The 20,628-nt window shown below is 35.5% G+C and overlaps 1 pseudogene; it reads right to left on the bottom strand.

Moving 5' to 3' along the window:
- The window catches only part of LOC101422012 (tRNA dimethylallyltransferase pseudogene), a 149,812-nt pseudogene extending 129,592 nt beyond the window's left edge, over positions 1 to 20,220 (bottom strand).
- Positions 20,221 to 20,628: the final 408 nt, after the last annotated feature.

The following is a 20,628-nucleotide window of genomic DNA, read 5'->3' as shown; positions in this document are numbered from 1 at the left end:
ATGAAAATCAATAGTCTTTATTATTATTCACCAAGGACCAAAGTACCTCAGAGCTTGCACTGCCGTTTGTGATGGACTGCAGAGATCACATGTTCAAGATTGTGAGGAATATTGTCTATTTGTGGTGTTCTTCTTTCAGTCGGACCTTGATGATATGAAAGTAGTTCAACTTTATGCGTCATACGTGACTTCAAAAATCACCCTATGAAAATAAACAGTAGTATTCATTTTTGGTTAGATTCTAGGAGTCCGAAACAAAATTTATATTTACAGGAGAAATGAGTATTTGAATATAGGAGTGTCCATTTGGTAGGTTAAGTTAGTGTCTAAATTGGTGTGTTCATAGAGAAGATAAAATAGCTTCCAAACTGTATTGTATCAGAAGTACCTATGCCTGCCAGTGTATGTGCCCTCACTAAGCCATAATATTCTTTGTCTGGTATGATAGGATGGTGCTATTCATTGTTAGTAGTCTGAAGTCATAAAAAACATATCAAATTTGCCAGCACAAAAGCTATGCTTCTGTGGTAAAGCTCTGTTGGTCTGGGCACATGTGACATGTCAATTAGAGATAAGTTCTATATGATTAATTGAATGGGCAATTACCAGAAAATGGACTTTAAAACTAGCTAGAGAGAAAATGTGTCAATCAATTTAATTCCTAACAAAATTTCCATAATTCTATACTTTTGTAAATTAAAAAAAAAATACATGCCCCGTACACACATGCAAAAATAACATACACCTGTAGACACTGCAGATGCAAAAGTAATTATGCATTTATTTAGTGAGTTGCAAAATTGAACTCAAACAACAATACGATAGTGCAAAAAATATATCTTGTCTTTATTAGGGGTATTATAGTCTAGTCTTCCATGTCTAAGTTCCTTATGCTCACTACTAGAAGCAAAACCAAAATTTCTCATCCTCTTTAAACTTTAGTCTAATTCAATCGTTTAGACAATGTCTTCAGGTAATAGTCTCTTAAAGAGTTTTATAGCTGTTCAACAGTTTTGTCTATCTTTTACAAGGTCTTGTTTGGGAATTTTTATAATATTGACCTGGAAAATATGGGTTAATTGTTGCATGACCCCTGGCAACTCTGATCTCCAGAAGACGTTCCTTCACCACATTTTGGATTGATAGCTTGCTGGCCACCATAGCTAAAGCCTAGTCCTGGTTAGTTTTTTTGGAGGCATTGTCTAGCTCACCAGATTTCTTGTAACTTCAACTGGGTCTAGAGACTCCTTGAATGCATCTGGCAGTGGCTTTCTTTAGACATGATATGAGTGATCTGCTTTGTAGTTTTCAATACACAGCTATCTGTTCTTCTGATGAGTTCTCCATATGGACTCTACTTTTTCTGGGTCTCATTCAGTCATATAGACTAAAGCATGACCGAGGAAGCTAAAACTTCAGACTGTCAATCCAGAAACAATGATCAGACTACAGTAACTAAATTGATGGACCTGTGCCCCACCTAGGTGAGAAGACAGTGTGAAATATAATCTGTGACAATATATAGTATTGAGGATTGATAGCAAGGAATTGATAGGAACATTCCCCAATCGTGCTTTTGATGCACAACTCACTGTCAGTTAGCTAAAGTCCCGAGGTGGGAAAATTGGGATACATATAAATAACAATTAAGCTCCCTCCCTCCCCTTTCTTTTTTTTTTTTTTTCTCTTCCTCTAATCCAAAGCTTGAGATGGGTAAGTCAAAAGAATATTTTTTCATCTTAAGAGATTTCTTTAGCAAGAATCCAATGAATGTAGATCTTCCATGCTTTATTGTTTAAATGTTGAAAAGGAAATAAAGAATTTAGAGAATTTTCTTCCAAGACAATAACTTGCCATGCGATATACTTTAATAGGTACTAGTGAAAAAATACTGAACAAGAATGCCTCATCTTGCTGATTTTTAATCCTGACACTCCAGATTAGCACATTGGAGGTATTTTAAAGAATGTAGCCAGACAGGAGTTTTTCCCTCCACATCTTCATCGTAATACCAGATTGCTTTAAAATGAAGTTCCTTTCATAATTGGATGACTAATTTTCTCATCTTAAAACTTGGATATCTTTCTTATGGAAATTAACAGTAGCATATCCTTCTATCCCAGTTTTCTTTACCCTTTGTCTAGCTATGAATCATAAAAAAAAATTTGGCAGGATCTTTTCCCAAACTTCCAGGTAGTTGTACACATGCCTGAACATGCACACAGATCTGCACTTGCACACAGGCCTGTAGTTGTATACCTGCTTGCATATATACATAATTCTGTGCTTGTCCATGTTCCTGAAGTTGTATACTCTCCTGTATTTGTGCACATCTATTCACTTGTACACATTTTCCCTACTAGAATACAGACTTGCTCTTGTATGTAGGCCTGCACTTAAAAAGACTCCATAACTTGTACATGGGTTTATGTTTGTCTTTAAGTTTCCCAAGTAAGTTTTTGCAATACCCTTAACTGCCTCTTTTATTTTTACTTCCCTGTGAAAAGTATAATCCTCCACATTATTGGATATAAAATGTCTACTTTATTAATCAGACAATGTATTTGTAAGATCTCTTTCAAGTTCAGTTTCTATTTGTCCATGCAACTTAGTCCAAACATCTTTAAATTAGCTTAACTTTAGTATGTTTTATGAATACAGTTTCTTATACAACTATTAGCTACTTGCTTGCAAGGATTATGCCTTTTACATATTTTATTTCTAAGTACCTAGAATAGTATGTATTTCATATGGTTAATTAGTTAATATTTATTTGAACAAGTGTATTTGAATACAGTCAATTATTAAAAGAATGTATTATAGCCTATAATGAGCATTGCAATGTAACAACAATATTCAAAGTAACTTTATGGTCTAAAGTAACCAATCTAGTACAATAAACTAACTACAAGACATAATAGAATGAGACTCCAATTAGTGGTGAACAGTGCCAACTTACCACAAAAAGCACCATTGCCATTGTCATCCCAAATGTAATTGCATTTTTTAAAAGATTTACTTTATTTATTTATTTTCCCCTCCCCCTTCCCCCATCCTGATGTTTTGCTGCCTGTGTCCATTCACTTTATTATCTTCAGTGTCTATTTCTCTTTTTGTCTTCTCTTCTCATTTTTGTTTTTGCTGTTTTCTTCTCTAGGATTCACCAGGATTTGACCTTGGGGACCTCTGATGTGGAGAGGTCACTTGCGTTACCTCAGTTCTGGGTTTCTGCTGCACTTCACCTTGACTCTCCCCTTCATCTTTCTTTTGTTGTGTCATCATCTTGCTGTGTGACTCACTTGTGTGGGCACTGGCATATCATGTGGGCGCTGACTCATCATGTAGGCACTTGGCTCACCATGCAGGCACTCAGGCGGGCACTGGTCTTGTCACATGGGTACTGGCTCACTGCGCAGGCATGCTTTCTCTTTTCCTTTATTACCTGGAGTCCCCAGAGATGGAATCCTGGTCCTCCCATAGGGTAGGTGGAAGCCCTATCACTTCACCCACATCTGCTTCTCTACAATTGCATTTTGTGCTATTTAGTGGTTCACCATGATGACTTCCAATAAAGTTAGGAAACACTTTCAGTATATTCTTTATCAGTTTTTTTCTGATATATTTTTTGTGTAGCAGAAGTTCTAACTTTAATCCAAACTGTATCCAATGTATTCAGATATGTCTGACTATTTCCAGGAATCATTCATATGATGCTATTTAAATACAAAGAAAGGCTTACACATGACCAACAAGGGAACATTGGGAGCTTATTTTTTTATATTCATTATTCATTTATTCTTAAAAATATTTAATGAGCAACTATTGTGTTCCATTAAATAAGCTAAATGCCTAAACTAAAAGATACATGAAACACAGTTCTTGCTCTCAAAAAACTCACAATTCAGTTTCTCAAATTGCCTATGGCAATAAATTAAAGTCAGAAGCATGGTCTCATATTAAAATCAGAATAAAGATGACATACTCTTCCTTGTCTCCTAGTGTCTGGTAATTAATTATAGGTCATCTTATTAGGCATTTTAATATAGAAACTAAAGTAAAAGACTCTAATTAGTTTATTTGAGCAATTACCTAAAACATTTATAAATAAGATAAAGAAACCAAATGTTTCCAGAACACAATTCTATTCTGGTATTTGTAAATAGAAGGCACACATGGTGGGCAAGTTAGCTATTAATATTATTATTTACATATAATTATTTACCAAAATTTCTTGGCAACTATGAAAGAATTCTTGAAAACTGGCTTTCTGTGATACAACAAGGGGACATTTGGAGCAGAATATAGGAGATTCAGAACACAATGGGCATAGGAGCAAGACAGAAAGAACATGGGTTATGCTTCTGTGATAGAGAGGACTTGTGATCATGAACGTGGGTCATAAATTAGGGCTTTCCAGGAACACTTGTTGGTGAAGGCCTGGATGTCCTGCATTACCTAGTGTGGAAAAAAGCAGGGGAATAGGTGACACCTATTATTTAGATGTTCTGACTTTAAATATTCTCTTTGGGAAATCTGGGGAATGGGCTAAAATTTGTCTGGCATGTGTTTTTGGTGAAATTGATAAAGATGCAGTCTATTTTTTTTTAAAAAATTATACCGGATTTATGATAATTGATTATATAAGATTAGTCACCCAGAAATCACCAATGCTGCTAGGTAGCCCATTACCATCAGTTGCTCACACCTTCCTGGGTTCTCTTTATTCTCTTCCGTATCTACTGCCTAGGATAATTCATCCACCCAAAGTTCCTGATTCTTAACTTTTCCTATGGAAAGATCAGTGTTCCCTGAAGTCAGGGGTAATGGAAAGAGATAAAAGCGAAATGAGTAGAAACTAAAGGAAGGTGCATGTTTGGAAGCCTTTTAAACACTGGATTTTCTCTTTGATCCTTACTGTGAATATCCAGAGTATATTGCAAGTATAGGAGCTGAGGAGATGAGTTGTGAATCCATATGCTGGGTGGTAGGGAAGGTTTTGGTAGAAGCAGAAGGTGGCAGAAGAAAAGGAGCCATGTTCCACTGCCATTTATTGAGGCAGTAAAAGATTTGCAGTGATGAGGTCACCGCAGATAAGTATCACTGTTCATTATGCCTCAGTTCCTGAATCCTACCTTTCTCCATCCTCTCTACCACAATCCTGATGCTTCAGCTCAAAGAATTTGGAGTTGACAAGTTTTGTATCCGTCATTCAAGGTAAATTCTTCAAACATCATCTGATAAAACTTTTTACTCCTTTGTTCATGTAGTGCATTTTTGTAGCTGAGATACATAATGATTTAAAAAGACTTTCTGAGTTAACCTGAGGGCATAGCTGGTATGCTTAACACAATGTCCATGAAGACATAAATTCTGACCTTCAATCAAGTAATTGCTATACAACTGTTGTAGGTAGACTCATGATCCCACAAAGATTCCTACATCTGAATCCCTAAAACCTATAAATATGTTACCTTACATGGAAAAGGGACTTTGCACATGTGATTAAGGTTAAGAACGTTGATATCAGAAATGATTTTGGGTTATCTTAGTGGGCCAATTTAATCACTGATTCTTTAAATTGGAAAATCTATCCTGGCCAGGTCAAAAGCTGAGGCCATAGATGAGATGTGACCAGGGAAGAGAGGTCAGAGGGATGCAGTGTTGTTGGGTTTGAAGACAGGAGAAGGAGTCCATGTGTCCAACCAAAAGAAGCTGGAAAAGGCAAGACTGTCTACCCTGGAGCCTCCGGAAGGGAAAGCAACCCTGCCAACTCCTTGATTTTAGCCCAGTGAGACTCATTTCCAAATTCTGACCTCCAGACCTTTAAAACAATACATTTAGAAGAAATGCTGAATAATTAGGGGGGAAAAAAAAAAAAAAAGGATAGGATGTGGAATTTTCTCAAGTCAACATTCTTTATCCAAGTTCTTTATCTAACTTTATCCAAGTTCTTTATCTATCCTTTAAACCCATCGCTATATGCCATTCCCTAGTAAGGGACCATGACATTATATTGAGCTTCAAATTTCGGGGAGTTCTGGATCACAGAGTGTTTCAACAATGGCAATGGAGGGATAATGGTATGGGATACCAATGACAGGTGATATATGGCTGACAGGGAGCTGTAAAGAACATATGTCCAGGGTGCATGGTAATGATTGGATATACTCATAGTGGCAACAATTAAAAACCACAGCAGGGGGGTACTGGGTTCCTGGCCAGTGGTGCTCTGTCGTGGTCCCTAGGGGAGCAGCGACAGTCTCCCAGGTACAGCGGCGGGGACCGGGAGGGAGTGAGGGTTCAACAGTGAGCCCCTGATGCTAATGACTATGCTTGTGAGCTGATAAACCTAAAATAAGAACAAGGCCTAGAGCAACATTGTGCCTGGGAATTTCCTCCTGTCAGCCTTCATGTTACTCAAATGTGGCCAGTCTCGAAGCCAAACTCAGCATGTAAATGCAATGCCTTCCCTCCAGCGTGGGACATGACACCTGGGGATGAGCCTCCCTGGCAACGAGGGACCACTATCAAATACCAACTGATGATGCAACTGGAAAAGGACCTTATACGGAAGGTTCAATGCGGATCAGCAGAATATCCATGTCTACATAAAATACCATGACTTTAAAATGCTGTTTGACCTAAAGTAAGGGGGAAATGGAAAGGAGAAATGAGTTTATATGGCTACGAGTTTCTAAAAAAGAGTCTGGAGGCTGGCAGAAGGATTGCCCTCATGCACAACTGAGCAGAGTCAGAGAGACAGATAAAGCAGATACAACCCCCAGATATTGGTTCCTTTGAAGGCTAAAGAGACCCATGAGAGTTATGGTCATGGCCGATGGGGTTAACTACCAGGGCAGATGGCCCCTCTTTGGAAATGGTGTTTATGTATGATGAATCTGGACTCAGATGGGATCTCCCTTCATAAGACTTTCATGCTAATGTGCTGGAGGTGCAGTTAACGTTGGGGTTTAAGATATATTTAGGGGATTTGAATCTCTGGACTGACAATGTGATAGCCAGGTCCTGAGCCTCAACAGACTCCAGCACCTACAATCTGATTTATTGGACTTACCACACTCAGCTAAGATGGAGTTGAAGAAGGACAACCACCACACCATGGAGCCTAGAGTGATTACAACTGAAAATGGGAGGATTGCATCCAGCATCCAGGTGGAATCTGAGCCTCCTCTTGACTTAGAGGTGCAATGGACACAACCAATCCAATTTCCACATAGAAGAGGTGGCATTGGATTGGGAAAAGTGGACATGGTGGACGATGGGTATGGGGAAAGGCAGGAAGAGATGAGAGGTGGAGGCGTCTTTGGGACATGGAGCTGCCCTGGATGGTGCTTCAGAGCTAATCACCGGACATTGTATATCCTCACAGGGCCCACTGGATGGAATGGAGGAGAGTATGGGCCATGATGTGGACCATTGTCTATGAGGTGCAGAGATGCCCAAAGATGTACTTACCAAATCCAATGGATGTGTCATGATGATGTGAACGAGTGTTGTTGGGGGGGGAGGGGGGGGTGGGGGGGTGGGGTTGAATGGGACCTCACATATATATTTTTAATGTAATATTATTACAAAGTCAATAAAAAAAAAGACAAAAAATAAAATAAAAAATAAAACAATACATTTAAATTGTTTTAAGCTACTAAGTTTGTGGTAATTTTTTACAGCAGTAATAAAAGACTAATACAACAATTTATTAAATGGGATGCTAACTGCATTAACTGCTACTTTGAAGTTTGAAAGTACATTAATTTAATCTGCGTTTGGGCACAGTGTTCAGGATTTAATGTCTGCTCTCTCATCAGGTGGGCAATATCACAGCCATTCACAGATAAGGAAACTGGAGTTTCAAGAAAGGAGTAATTTCCTCAAGGATATCTAGCCAGTGAAGATAGGAGCTGGAACTAAAGTCAGACCTGTCTGCAAAGTATGCTTGCTCTATTGCACCCCCACTCGAGGCAATCAAAACTGCTAGATGTGGTGGTATGTGTGCTTCTGTCAATCTATTCTGTAAACTATAAAATAGTGTAAATCACTAAAAGACACACCTAGTGGTAAAGCTAAATGTAGTAAAGACCTTTGTTGCAGTCTGATTGCTGAGTCCAAAAGATTCTATTGTACCTTTAAAATGAGTCTGTTCTTTTCCTAGAAGGGTCCTGCAGAAGCACTATACTATTAAAAATCATTGTGTTTTATGCAATCTTAGATATAAGAAGCATGGTGAGATTATGAACTCTGAAAAGCAGTATCTCAGAAGTAGATGAACACAATTTTGAAATACTTTTCACGTGTTCCTCTTCCAGGATATTCAACTCCATGCCTGATTGCAGTTTATCCCCACAATCCATACTTGCAAATATAATGGGCTTCTGGTTCGGGGTCCAAGTTGGGATTCTGTGCCCATTCTTTCTGAGATGAAGGTCTGGAATACAGGAATCTAGGTTAATGCTGAATGGATGTAAGGTGACCACAAAAAAGAGAGGCACCAAAATGCAAAATATAATAATTAAAAAAATCAGAGTAATTATCATGGGAAAAGGGTGATATCTTTTTCTGATTCTCATCCTGGGCTGCAGAATGGTATCATGAGCAATATTGTAAAGGGAATCGAGATTTGTAACTCTGAAAGCCTGACATATGAGACCCTTGTTAGTACTCATAAAAACTCCCTGCTTAAGAATTCACATGAGAAAGAAAAATTGACTCATTATCATTTTATAAATTAGGTATTTTGAGAACTACCTAGCTCTTCGTTTGCCTTCTTTATAATAGGATCTTTTGTTACTACCTAATAAATCTTTATTTTAAGGCAAAACAATATCCAACTTGAGATTTCTGCTGTCACAAAAAGAACATCCCATCAATTCAACAAGTCCCACTGTTGTTGCAGCCTAATCTGAAGAGAATAGATTTAACACAGTAAAGTGTATTTGATGTCTTCATTTTTAAACTTTATTAAAGTAGATCATTTGGTGCTTGTGGAGTGCCAAGTGTGAGCTTACCTGCTGAACAACACAGAACTGAAATGTTGTTTCTTGTCCCATGAGCTAATTTTTCAGTGCACACTGATATGATTGAGGGCTGACGAATGAATATGATATAAATAGAAGAAAAGCCTCTGACTCAAATGAAAAAAATTTTTTTTCTTTGGGGTTTAATTATAGTTTGCTTAATAAATTCCTTAAAAAGTTTACACTTGGAGCTTTATACTCTAATGATTTTTATCAGGGTTGTTGTCAAAGAATAAGCATGAAAACCAGTCTAGAGTAAAAGCAAAACATTATGATTACAACAGTACACTCAAATACAGATGTAATATCCAAGATCTGGGATTCAATGAGCTTTTAATTTTGAGAAACAATACTTATTTCTGATGGATGAGAACAAATACTCATTGCTGATGGGGTATTTCATGAGGATTTCAAAGTGTGATAGGAAAATAGGAATGGAAGCCAGAAATCAGCACATTCAAAGAAAATTGAATAGGTGTTGGGAAATGAAGGCTTGGCCAAGGCATTCTTACTGGAATTATATAAGCTTGAACTTTTCCTAGAAAAATTTCAGTGATTGTTGAATATTGGAGTTCTTGCTTTCTCGGTGAAGTCATTTGTATTAAATCTAGATCCACTGTGTCAGTATCCTTATCTTATTCACAGTTGTATCCTTCATATGTGCTAATAGTGGTGGGTGTTAGTAGGTACAGAACACAATAACTACTTATGGCAATGATAAAAGACTGCAGAAAGGCAAGGGCGAAGAGTCTCCTCTGCTCTGAAGGTCAAAGACATTATTATATGCCTGCCTGTGGGACTGAAAAAAGTCTCATTATGTTAGCCATTCATATTATAAAATACTTTAAATAGCCTGGATGATGTTTAAATGAAATGGAACAAGTTGTTATCTCTTTTAAACCTTTGTATATTGAGTTTGAAATGTGACCTACTATACAAGAGTAGTTTCATTTATACTTCTTTTCATTTCTAATGTCTACTGACATTGTTCTCTGTATTGTGTCTGCCAGAATGGATTGAGGCCATCCAGAAAGAGAGAAAGATATTAGAACCAGCAGAAAGTGATTATAGGTGGCATCTGGAAGGAGTCATTTTCTCTTAAGGCTTTGACATGTCATTCCTGGTAAATTGGTTCTATTAGCTATCTACAGGTACCAGATGTACCATAGGAGATTATGCCAATAAATCTTCTGTGTATTATATATATATTTTTACTATTGCTGATTCATTGGTGTTCTCATAAACTCAACCATCTTTGACTCGAAATGGATTCCTGTTTAAGCTTCTTAGGTACTTCCTAACTCCATGCATATTTCTGAAATTGTTCTTGCATGATATGTCCAAATACTAGAAATAAATTATTTTAGCATATATTGGTATATTGACAAGCTATCTTATCTGTTTGAATTCAAATTTCTCAGTAGATTATTGTCTCAGTGCATTCAATAAATACTGCAAGTCCGTTTTTAGTAAAATAGTTTCTATAAGATTATCATTGCTTTTATCAGTGTGAAATCACTATTGCCATACATGTATACTCCAAAATATGTAACAATAAAATGAATGTACCAAGAGCAGTATTTGGGGACATAGGATTATTTGAGGAGAGACACAGGTTTATTGAAATCATTTTATTAGAAAGGGTTGCACATGTCCTTTTGAATTGTCTTTCTTCACTCTAGGAATAGCCATAATTAACCTCATTTGTAAATAAATTTCTTATTCCTTAGATCCATATCTTAGACATCATTCTGGGTTCAGTTCATGTTTGATTCTTGAAATTTCATATTAATTTCCAGCAATCATTATATCTTCTTTATCTTAATATCTACTAAAACATGTAGAACCATATACAGCTATTGCACTTTGATTCTTTCTTCAACAAAATGGTTGAATTTCTATTCACATTTCAAGACTCAGATCAAGTATTTCCTCCCTGACCCAACTAAGCAAATCTGATCAGTTCATCTTTGTGCCAAAGTTGTGACTAGTGTATACCATTCATTACTATTCACTGTATTCCTGTTCTATGTATTTGTTTTGGTGTCACCCAAAGATTGTGAGTGTCAAAGGTAGATAGATGGATGGATGTATAGATAGATAGATAGATAGATAGATAGATAGATAGATAGATAGAATGATAGACAATTTCTAGCATTCAGTTCAGCTGCATTGCACATCCTTGTGGACTGAGTTTATAAACAAATTTCTATATTATTTTAAAATGATGCAATGTGTATTAATCTTTAACTGCTTTATCATTTAGTTATATAGCTCTAATATTTTCTTATTTAATGTTTCCCCCATCATCAGTTTTACCATCACCTTGATAGGTGTTTCAGTTTTCTGGTTGCCAAAACAAATACCATTCAATGAATTGGCTTAAACTTGGAAACTTAACTCCATCACCGTTCAAGGCTAGGAAAAGTCCAAATCAAGGTGTCATCACTGTAATGCTTTCTTACTAAAGACTGGCATTCTGGGGATGGCTATCGATAATCCTTAGTCCTGAACTCCTATGGCACATGGCAGTTTACATGGTAGCCTCTCCTGGCCTTTTAGTGTTCTTCTGGGTTCTGTTAAATTTCAACTTCTTGCTTGCTGCAGCTTTCTTTATGTCTGATTTCATTCTGCTTATAAAGGATTCCAGTAATAATTCTGATTGAGTTGGTCTACATCTTAACCAAAATAACCTCATCAAATTTCCTACTTGCAGTGGGTTCACAGCCATAGGAAAAGATTGTTTAAGAACATATTTTTCTCTGACGCTTAAATCCAAACCAACACAATATACAGAGTATGCATTCAGTAAATGTGAGTTGGTTGTGTTCTTACATATCATCACACCTGTGTCAGAAATTTATCTAATCCTCTCTATATAGGCTTTTCTAGATAACACCTAATAGTAAAAGGCTAGATAAAATACTGTGACTGCATTGAAGCCCAATTAATAGTTGTATGATTTTATGTTGAAAATTTCATTTCTGACCCATTTCTAACTAGTTATAACTGCTCTCTTATCTAAGAATCTGTTACAACCTGCTCCCATGATCTGAGTTTGCTGTCTTTTCTGAACTCTTCTGACTTCTGTTTCTCAATATAGAGAATAACAGAAGGGAACATACAAAGAAAAATAGTAGAAATATAAGGTTTATTTTTTTACATATTAGTTTATAGTTTGATGTAATAGCACTAAAATCTATGAATATTGAAATGGGTTTTAGGCATTTGCTTCCATTTGTAAGCAATGCATTGATTTGATTTTCCTTGGTTTAATAAGTACTTACTGAGTGGTTACCACTGTGTTCAGTTCTCTGCTTAGTGTTATGGAAGAGAACATAAAGTATTAACTAGAGTATTTACCTCAGAGGAATTTATTACTCTTTAGGGGGACAAATGATATGTGCCCATAAAACAACAGAACTGAACAGAACCTGAGTAAATGCTTATAAATGATCTCACAACTTTTATTGTGGGATTCATGAGACGGGCAGCATCCCATTCAGAAATAGAAAGCAGCTCCAGTGGAGGTGCAAAGGGAAGCTCACATAGGGTGAGCACGAAAGCAAGAGAATAGATGTTCTGATTGGCTGACATTGTTTCCAATTTACTTAGGGGAGACATATAGAGTTGGGAGCAGGTGGTTCCTTAGGATTGAGGAAGTCAGCTTGTGATAACAGATGAGCTGTATTTAAGTTTGGTGTTATGAGCAAGCCAGGCATTTATAGGAAATAGACATGGTGTTAGGTTTTTGGTTTGCTGATGTGGGATTTAGAATGAGTTCCTCCACGTTGGTCCTGCTAGATTTTACTTATCATGCCAAACTGAGTGATGCAGAAAATTAATAATATGGGATTTTTGGAAATGAAGTATATACAGTGACAAACATAATAAACTGGGGTTGAAATGATGATGCGCAAAGTGCTTTCTATGAAGCAAAACAATGGAAAGCCTTCCAAAGTTTAAATTAGTTTTGTATCCTTTCCATGCTGATATGAATTGTTTTGTACAACATTCTTAGTAACTTTCTCTTTTTCTGAAAATTCCTCTAGTTTTGTCATTATTACATTGAGGTTGAAAACAAATTCTTCCATGAAATATCAGGAGCAGAAAAAGATCAATTAAATATCTATAGAATAGTGTAGTCATTGTCACTATTTATCTCTGGCTTTCAGTTAGTCTTTGAAATTTAATATTGAAAACTCAGTAGACTTACTGAAAGTTATCTCATTTACAGTGCAGTCATTATTCTCAAGTCTATCATCTTCCAACATAGGACCAGGACAAAACACTTTCATGGCTACCTTCTCAAATGCTTTCCTATTTAATAGCACCAAGGGTCTCTCTCTCATAATTTTTTCCATGTGAGATGCTGATGCATGAATAAAGTGTTGGTGATAGATTTATGATGCTAGAGAAACTTCTTTATTACTGAATCTGACACTATTAATTTTTCTCCTATAATTGTGTCAATAGCATTTTGTAATTTAATATTAAATCATTTTTTATAAATAACAGATTGGGCATCAGTCTGCTCTACTCTGATGTCTATGGGAGACTTGCCAAGGATAGGGCTGATGAAACACAACCTTAGACAAGCTCCATCTGTCCCATTTAGACGATATACAGTGTCAGATCTCAGTGGTGGAAGTAATAACTGCAAGCTGTTCCCCAAAGCAGACAGCAAGAGAGGGCTACTGATCACACTGATTAAAATAAACAAACCCTAGGGTGGGTTGTAGTCAGTATAAATTTAAGCTAGATAACCTCTTTCAAACATACTTCTGCTTTTAAGGGTAATGCCATTTAGAAAAATGAAGCAAATGCAGTTCAGCACATTTAAAATGTATGTAGGTTTGATTTGGCCATTAATAAAATATTTTGGAGGGCACATTGCTTATAGCTTTTAGAAAATAGATTTAAAGGACATAGAACTGTATAAAATATTTCCCCAGAATATCTTGACTCAGAAGCATCTTTAAGCTGGTCAGGAGTTCATGATTCAGTCAGGCTTTACTGAAAAGTTTCTGGAAACAAGGTCAGTAATGGTAGAATGAGTTTTATGCAGGATCAAATGGAAGCCCATCATTCCACTCTGGGTCTTAATGAGGTTCCCAATTACCACATAAAAGTCATCGATAGAGATGGACTTCCTGGTCACAGAAAACTTCTAAAACCTTAAAATCCACTGAGTGGTAGGGTATTCTCCCAAAAATGGTTTCCAAATGAAGTTATCGGTCACTATATAGAAAATTTTCATGGCTAGACATTTTCTATATTGCTTGTGTTTATTTTTAATTACTATTAAACTGCATTATATACTAGACATTTAATTAGTCCTTGGAGGTAAAATTTGAAATACTTGAGAATATTGAAAATAAGAAATTGTAACAAATTAGAAAAGCTCTAAACTAGGAGAGATTCCCAAGTGAATGTTTTTGGTTGTTTTTGTAGTCATAAAATGAAGCATGGTTGGCCATATGTGTGTAAGTGATTTCTAAGGTCAAAGTTTATTTGAATATTCCTTTTATAGTTCACTGCAAATTTGGTGAATATCAACATAAGGGGATTTGTTTTACTCAATAATAATGTTCGTTTTCATAATTATTGTTCATCATTTACTGAAGGGCAACTAAGCATTCATTTGTCCTGATTTCCAGGAAGAATTTTGACATGTAGAAGCAATTTTTCTGAAACACAAAGTTATCTAGACTTACTCAACGTTGGCACCAGTGACAATATGGGCAAGATAATTCTTTGTTGTGGGGGACTGTTCTGTGTATTGTAGGATATTTTGCAACATACCTGGCTCTACAACTGTATATCAGTAGCAATCAGTCCCCTTACTTACCTTATGACAATGAAAAATTTCTCCAGGCATTGCCAAATATACCCTTAGAAGGGATGCAAAATTACCCCCAGTGAAAACTACTGATCTAGATCATTAGTGAAATAAAAACTACTTTTGAGGTTGCTCAATTTTATCATACTTAGTGAAATGATGGATTTTAAGACTTTGCAATTTTCTTATAGTTTATAAAAGTATACCTAAACAAGGATATTCCATGCCACATTTTTAAATAATGTTGAACCCAAAGTGAACATTGTTAAAACTGGAAGGACAAACTTATTTTTAGTCTGTGATGTGATGTTGAATCAGGATACACCATATTCCTTTTCAAGAAAATAAAGACTGACTACAATTTTTTGGGGAAAATGCTTGAAAAGTTCTTCGAATTGGTCATCTTACAAATACAAGGCCATTTTTCTTCTGACTTTATGACCTTTTATTCTATGCATAGGTGACCTACCACTGAGCACAACTCAACAAAAGCCTATGAAGAATTCTGAAGGTGTTCTTTTAAAATTATTTTATTAATAATTAATAATGAAATTAATAATTAATAATTATTGTTTAAAAGTTAGAGGTTTACAGAAATATAATGAGTAAAATATATAAAACTCAGAGTTCCCATATACCACCTTATTGCATTTTGAATTACTGAGATACATTAGTTGTACTTCATGAAAGAATATTTTTCTAATTATTCTATTAACTAAAGTCCATCATTAATAATAGAGCTCACTGTGTTGCATATTCCTATGTTTCATCTTTTATTTTTTATTTTTTTAATACATAAATTACCTAAAATTTCCCTAACAACATTAATATATATAATTCAGTTCTCTTAATTTTACTGACAGTATTGTGTTACCATTGCCACCATCCAATTCCAAATCTTTACAATCAACCCAAATAAAAATTCTGTACAAATTAAGCATCAAATCCCCATAGCTCAGCCCCTGGTAACCTATAGTTATGACTCCAATAAGAGTTTGCTTATTCTAAATGTTTCATGACATGGAGATCAAACAATACCTGTCCTTTGGTTTCTGGCTTCTTTCAATCCACATGATGTCTTCAGGGTCATCATCAATCCTTTATAATGCTTAATAATGTTCCATTGTATGTATATGCCACAGCTTGTTTATCTGTTCCTCAATTAATGGATACTTGGGTTGCTCCCATCTTTCAGCAATTGTGGATAATGCCTCTATGCACATCGATGTGCAAATATCTGTTCAATTTCCTGCTTTCAGTTCTTCTGAGTATATACCTAGCAGCAGGATTGTCAAATTATATGGTAATTCTATTCTTACTTTTCTGAGGGCCTGCTATACTATCTTTCAAAGTGGCTGTATCGTTTTACATTGTCACCAAAATTGAATGAGTGTTCCTATTTCCTCATGTCCTCTCCAACATCAGTAATTTTATGGTTTTGTTTTTTTTTAATATTAGTCATTCTAGTGGGTGTAAAATGGTATTTCATGGCTGTTTTGATGTGTTTTACTAATAGATAGTGATATTAAGCATATTTTCATGTGTTTTTTAGCCATTTGTGTATCATCTTAGAAGAAATGTCTATTCAAGTCATTTGACCATTTTTAAAAATTAAGTTGCTTATCTTTTTATTATTGATTCATAAGATTTCTTTATATATTCTGGATACTAAACTCTTATTGGATATGTAGTTTCCAAATATTTCTTCCATGGACTAGATTGTCTTTTTAATTTCCTGATAAAGTACTTTGATGCACAAAAGTTTATAATATTGATGTCCCTTTATTTTTTTTTTCTTTTGCTGCTTGTGCTTTGGATGTGAAGTCTAAGAAACCAATGCCTAACATAAGATTCTTAAGATGCTCCTTAAAATGCTTCCCTTTATTTTCTTTTAGGGGTTTTATAGTCCTTGCTCCTATATTTAGGTCATTGAATCACTAGAGTTAATATTTACATTTGGTGAGAGAGAGGGATCCACTTTCCTTCTTTTGATTATGGATATACAGTTCTTCCAGCACCAGCTGTTGAAGAGACTCTTTTTTCCCAGTTGAGTGGACATGGAAGTCTTGTCAAATATCAATTGGCCATAGATGTGAGGGTCTATTTCTGAATTCTCAATTCAAGTCTTGTCTATTTTAGTCTATATATCTATCCTTGAGCCAGTTCCATGCTGCTTTGACCAATTTACCTTTCTAAAAAGCTTTAAAGTCAGGAAGTGTGAGTCCAACTTTTTTTTCTTTTTCAAAAAGTTTTTGGCTATTCTGGACCTCTTACCCTTCCAAATAAATTTGATGAGTGTTTTTTCCATTTCTGCAAAGTAGACTGTTGGAGTTTTGATTGAGATTGTATTGAATCTGTAAATAATATTGGGTAAATTAACAATATTTAGTCTTCCACTCCAAGTACATGGAATGCCAGTCCAGTTATTCAGATATTCTTTGATATCTTTCAGCAATGTTTTGTAGTTTCCTGTATGCTACTCCTTTACATACCAGGTTAAATTTATTCCTATTTGATTCTTTTAGTTGCTATTGTAAGTGGATTTTTTTCTTGGTTTCCTTTTCAGATTGCTCATTATTAATGTGTAGAAAAACTACCAATTTTTGCATGTTGATCTTGTACCCCACTACTTTGCTGAATTTGTTTATTGTCTTTAGTAGCTTTGTGGTGGGTTTTACAGGACTTCTAAATATAAGATCCTGCTATCTACAAATGGTGAAAGTTTACTTCCCCCTTTCCGATTTGGTTGACTTTTTTTTTTTATCCCATTCCCCCTTGTTGCTTTTTGCATGCTGTCTGCACTCTGCATCCATTAACTGCAGGCTCTTCTGTGTTCTCGCTTGTCTCCCTTCTTTTTGTTGAGTCACCTTATTGAGTAGGCTTTCCGTGGCATCTGCAGGCCAGGTGGTATTTTGCAGCGTGCAGGTGAGCCTGCCTTCACAAGGAGGCCCTGGGACGGGGACTAAGGGCCTCCCATATGGTAGACCGGAGCTCTTCTGATTGAGCCACAGCCACTTCCCTTGCCTGGCTTTTAGCTCTTTTTCTTCCTTAACTGCTCTGGCTAGGACTTCCAGCAGAATGTTGAATAGTGTTAGTGACAGTGGACATCATTGTCTTGTTCACGATCTCAGAGGGATAGCTTTCATTATTTCACCATTAAGTTTGATGTTGACTGTGGGTTTTTCATATATGCCCTTTATCAAGTCGAGTAATTTTCCTTCTGTTCTTATTTTCTAAGTGTTTGTATCAGGAAACCAAGGTTAATTTTGTCAAATGCCTTTTCTGCACCAATTAAGATGACCATGTGTTTTTTTCTTTCCCTTCATTTTGCTAATGCAATGTATTACATTAATTGATTTTCTTATGTTGGACCATCCTTGCATAACTGGGCTAAAACCCACTTGATCACAGTGTATATTTCTTTTAATATGCTGTTGGATTAGATTTGTAAGCATTTTGTAGAGGGTTTTTACATCTATGCTCAAAGAGGCAATGGTCTGTATTTTCATTTTCTTTTATATGGTTTTGATATTAGGGTGATGTTAGCTTCATAGAATAAGTTAGGTAGTGTTCCTCTTGTTCCATTTCTTCAAGTTTCCTGTTTCCTTATTTATCTTCTATCTTTGTGTTCATCTATTTATAAGAGTGGTGTATTGAAGGCTTGAACTATTGTTTTAGAGCTGTGTTTTTCTCCTTTACGTTTTGCCAGTATTTTCCTTATGTATTTTTGGGGTACTGTGGTTAGGTGAATAGATACTTAAGATTATTATTTCTTCTTGGTGGATTTACCCTTTTACTGATAGTGTCCTTTTTGTCCTTGTAACAGTTTTTGCCTTAAAGTCCATTTTGGCTGATACTAGTCTAGCTACCTCAGCTCTTTTGTGGTTACTGTTTATATGGATTATTCTTTTCCATTCTTTTGCTTTCATATTTTTTGTGTATTTGGGTCTCAGGTGAGTCTCTTGTAAACAATATGTAGTTGGATCATGATTGTTTATCCAGTCTACTAATCTGTGTCTTTTTATCGGGTTATTTAATCCTTTTAATATTCAATGTTATTACAACAAAGATAGTACTTCAGGCATTTTGTGCTTTGGTTTACATATGTCATATCATTTTGGTCTCTCTTTTCCTTTATTGCCACCTCCTTTTTTATATAGTTAATTTTTTTGGATGTAGCTGACTGTTCTATTTCTCATTTCCATTTCTATATATGTTTTAAATACTCCATTTGTGGTTACCAGGGTGTTTGTATTACACAACCTACTTTTATAACCTACTAATTGGAACAAATCCCCACTTAGCTTCAATAGCATACATGTTTATTTTTGTCCCACATTGCCTACTTATATTGTGTGTCTATTACCAGGGAATATGACTTTTTCCTATTCAACTATATTATATGTATAATATATATATATAAGATATAACTATATTATGACTCTTACAGAAATTAAAGAGTAGGGTTGTATATTGAGAATACTACTGGGTTTTGTATTAGTCCTCTCAGTTACCTTTACTGAAGATCTTAATTTCTTCACACTACTCCAAACCATTCTCCTGTCTTTTCTTTTCAACTGTAGAACTCCCTTTAGAAATTCTTGAATAGTAGGACTTCTGTTGAACTCTCAGAGGTTGTGTTTATCTGTGAATATTTTTAACTCTCCCTCATTTTTTGAAGGACAGTTTTGCTGTATAAAGAAATTTATAGCTGGCAATTTTTCTCTTTCAGTACCTTAACTATGCCATACAACTGCTTTCTCACCTCTATAACTTGTGATGAGCAGTTAGCACTTAGTCTTACTGAGGATCCATTCTATGTGATAAAGTGTTTTTCTCTTGCTGTTTATAGAATTTTCTGTCTTTTGCATTTGACATTCTGAAAAAAATGTGTCTTAGAGTAGGTATATTAAATTTTATTCTATCTGGAATATATTGTAATTCGTGGACATGGCATGTATGTTTATGTCTTTCATAAGAATTGGGAAATGTGCAGCCATTATTTCCTCAAAAATCTTTCTGCCCTATTTCCTTCTCCTCTATATCTGAGACACCCATGATACATGTGTTTGTGCATTTCATACTGTCACTCAAGTCCCTGAGAATTTGCTCAAATTTTTCTATTATTTTCTCTATCTCTTCTGATTGTGGGATTTCAATTGTATTGTCTTCTACTTTGCTTATTCTACCTTCTGTTTTTTCATATCTGCTGTCCTTTGTCTCTAGTGTATTTTCAATCTCCATTATTGTGCCTTTTATTCCCATACTTTCTGTTTTGCTTCCTTTTGAATTTTCAAATTCTTCTTTACACTGACATGTTTCCTTCTTAAAATCCTTTATCTCCATATCAACTATCAGTTAGTTCTATCCACATGTTCTTTCATTTCCTTGAATTGGTTTAAAAGTGTTTGAACTTCCTTGGTTAGTTGCTCCCAATTCTTTGCTTCCTCTGAAAATTTTTATATATTTGTTTGACTGGGCCATATCTTCATGTTTCTTAGTGTGGCTTGTAATTTTTTGCTGCTGTCTGGACATCTGATTCTTTTGATGTATTACATCTGAAGGCCAGTTTCTTCTTCTTGCTGGGGTTCATTGGTGAATGGCTCAGTGTTAAGGCTCTCCTTTGATGATTGCCTCAACTTATTATGGAACATTAGAGTAGCCTGTATTTAACTGTTCAGATTTTCTTGTCTCTTCTGCACATAATTCTTGCCCTGGATGTGTGACAAAATTTTTAAGTTTGCCCTTTTTGTG

Source organism: Dasypus novemcinctus, chromosome 1, assembly GCF_030445035.2.
Source record: "Dasypus novemcinctus isolate mDasNov1 chromosome 1, mDasNov1.1.hap2, whole genome shotgun sequence".
Taxonomy (NCBI): Eukaryota; Metazoa; Chordata; class Mammalia; order Cingulata; family Dasypodidae; genus Dasypus; species Dasypus novemcinctus.
This window is presented reverse-complemented; position numbering and strand designations above follow the sequence as displayed.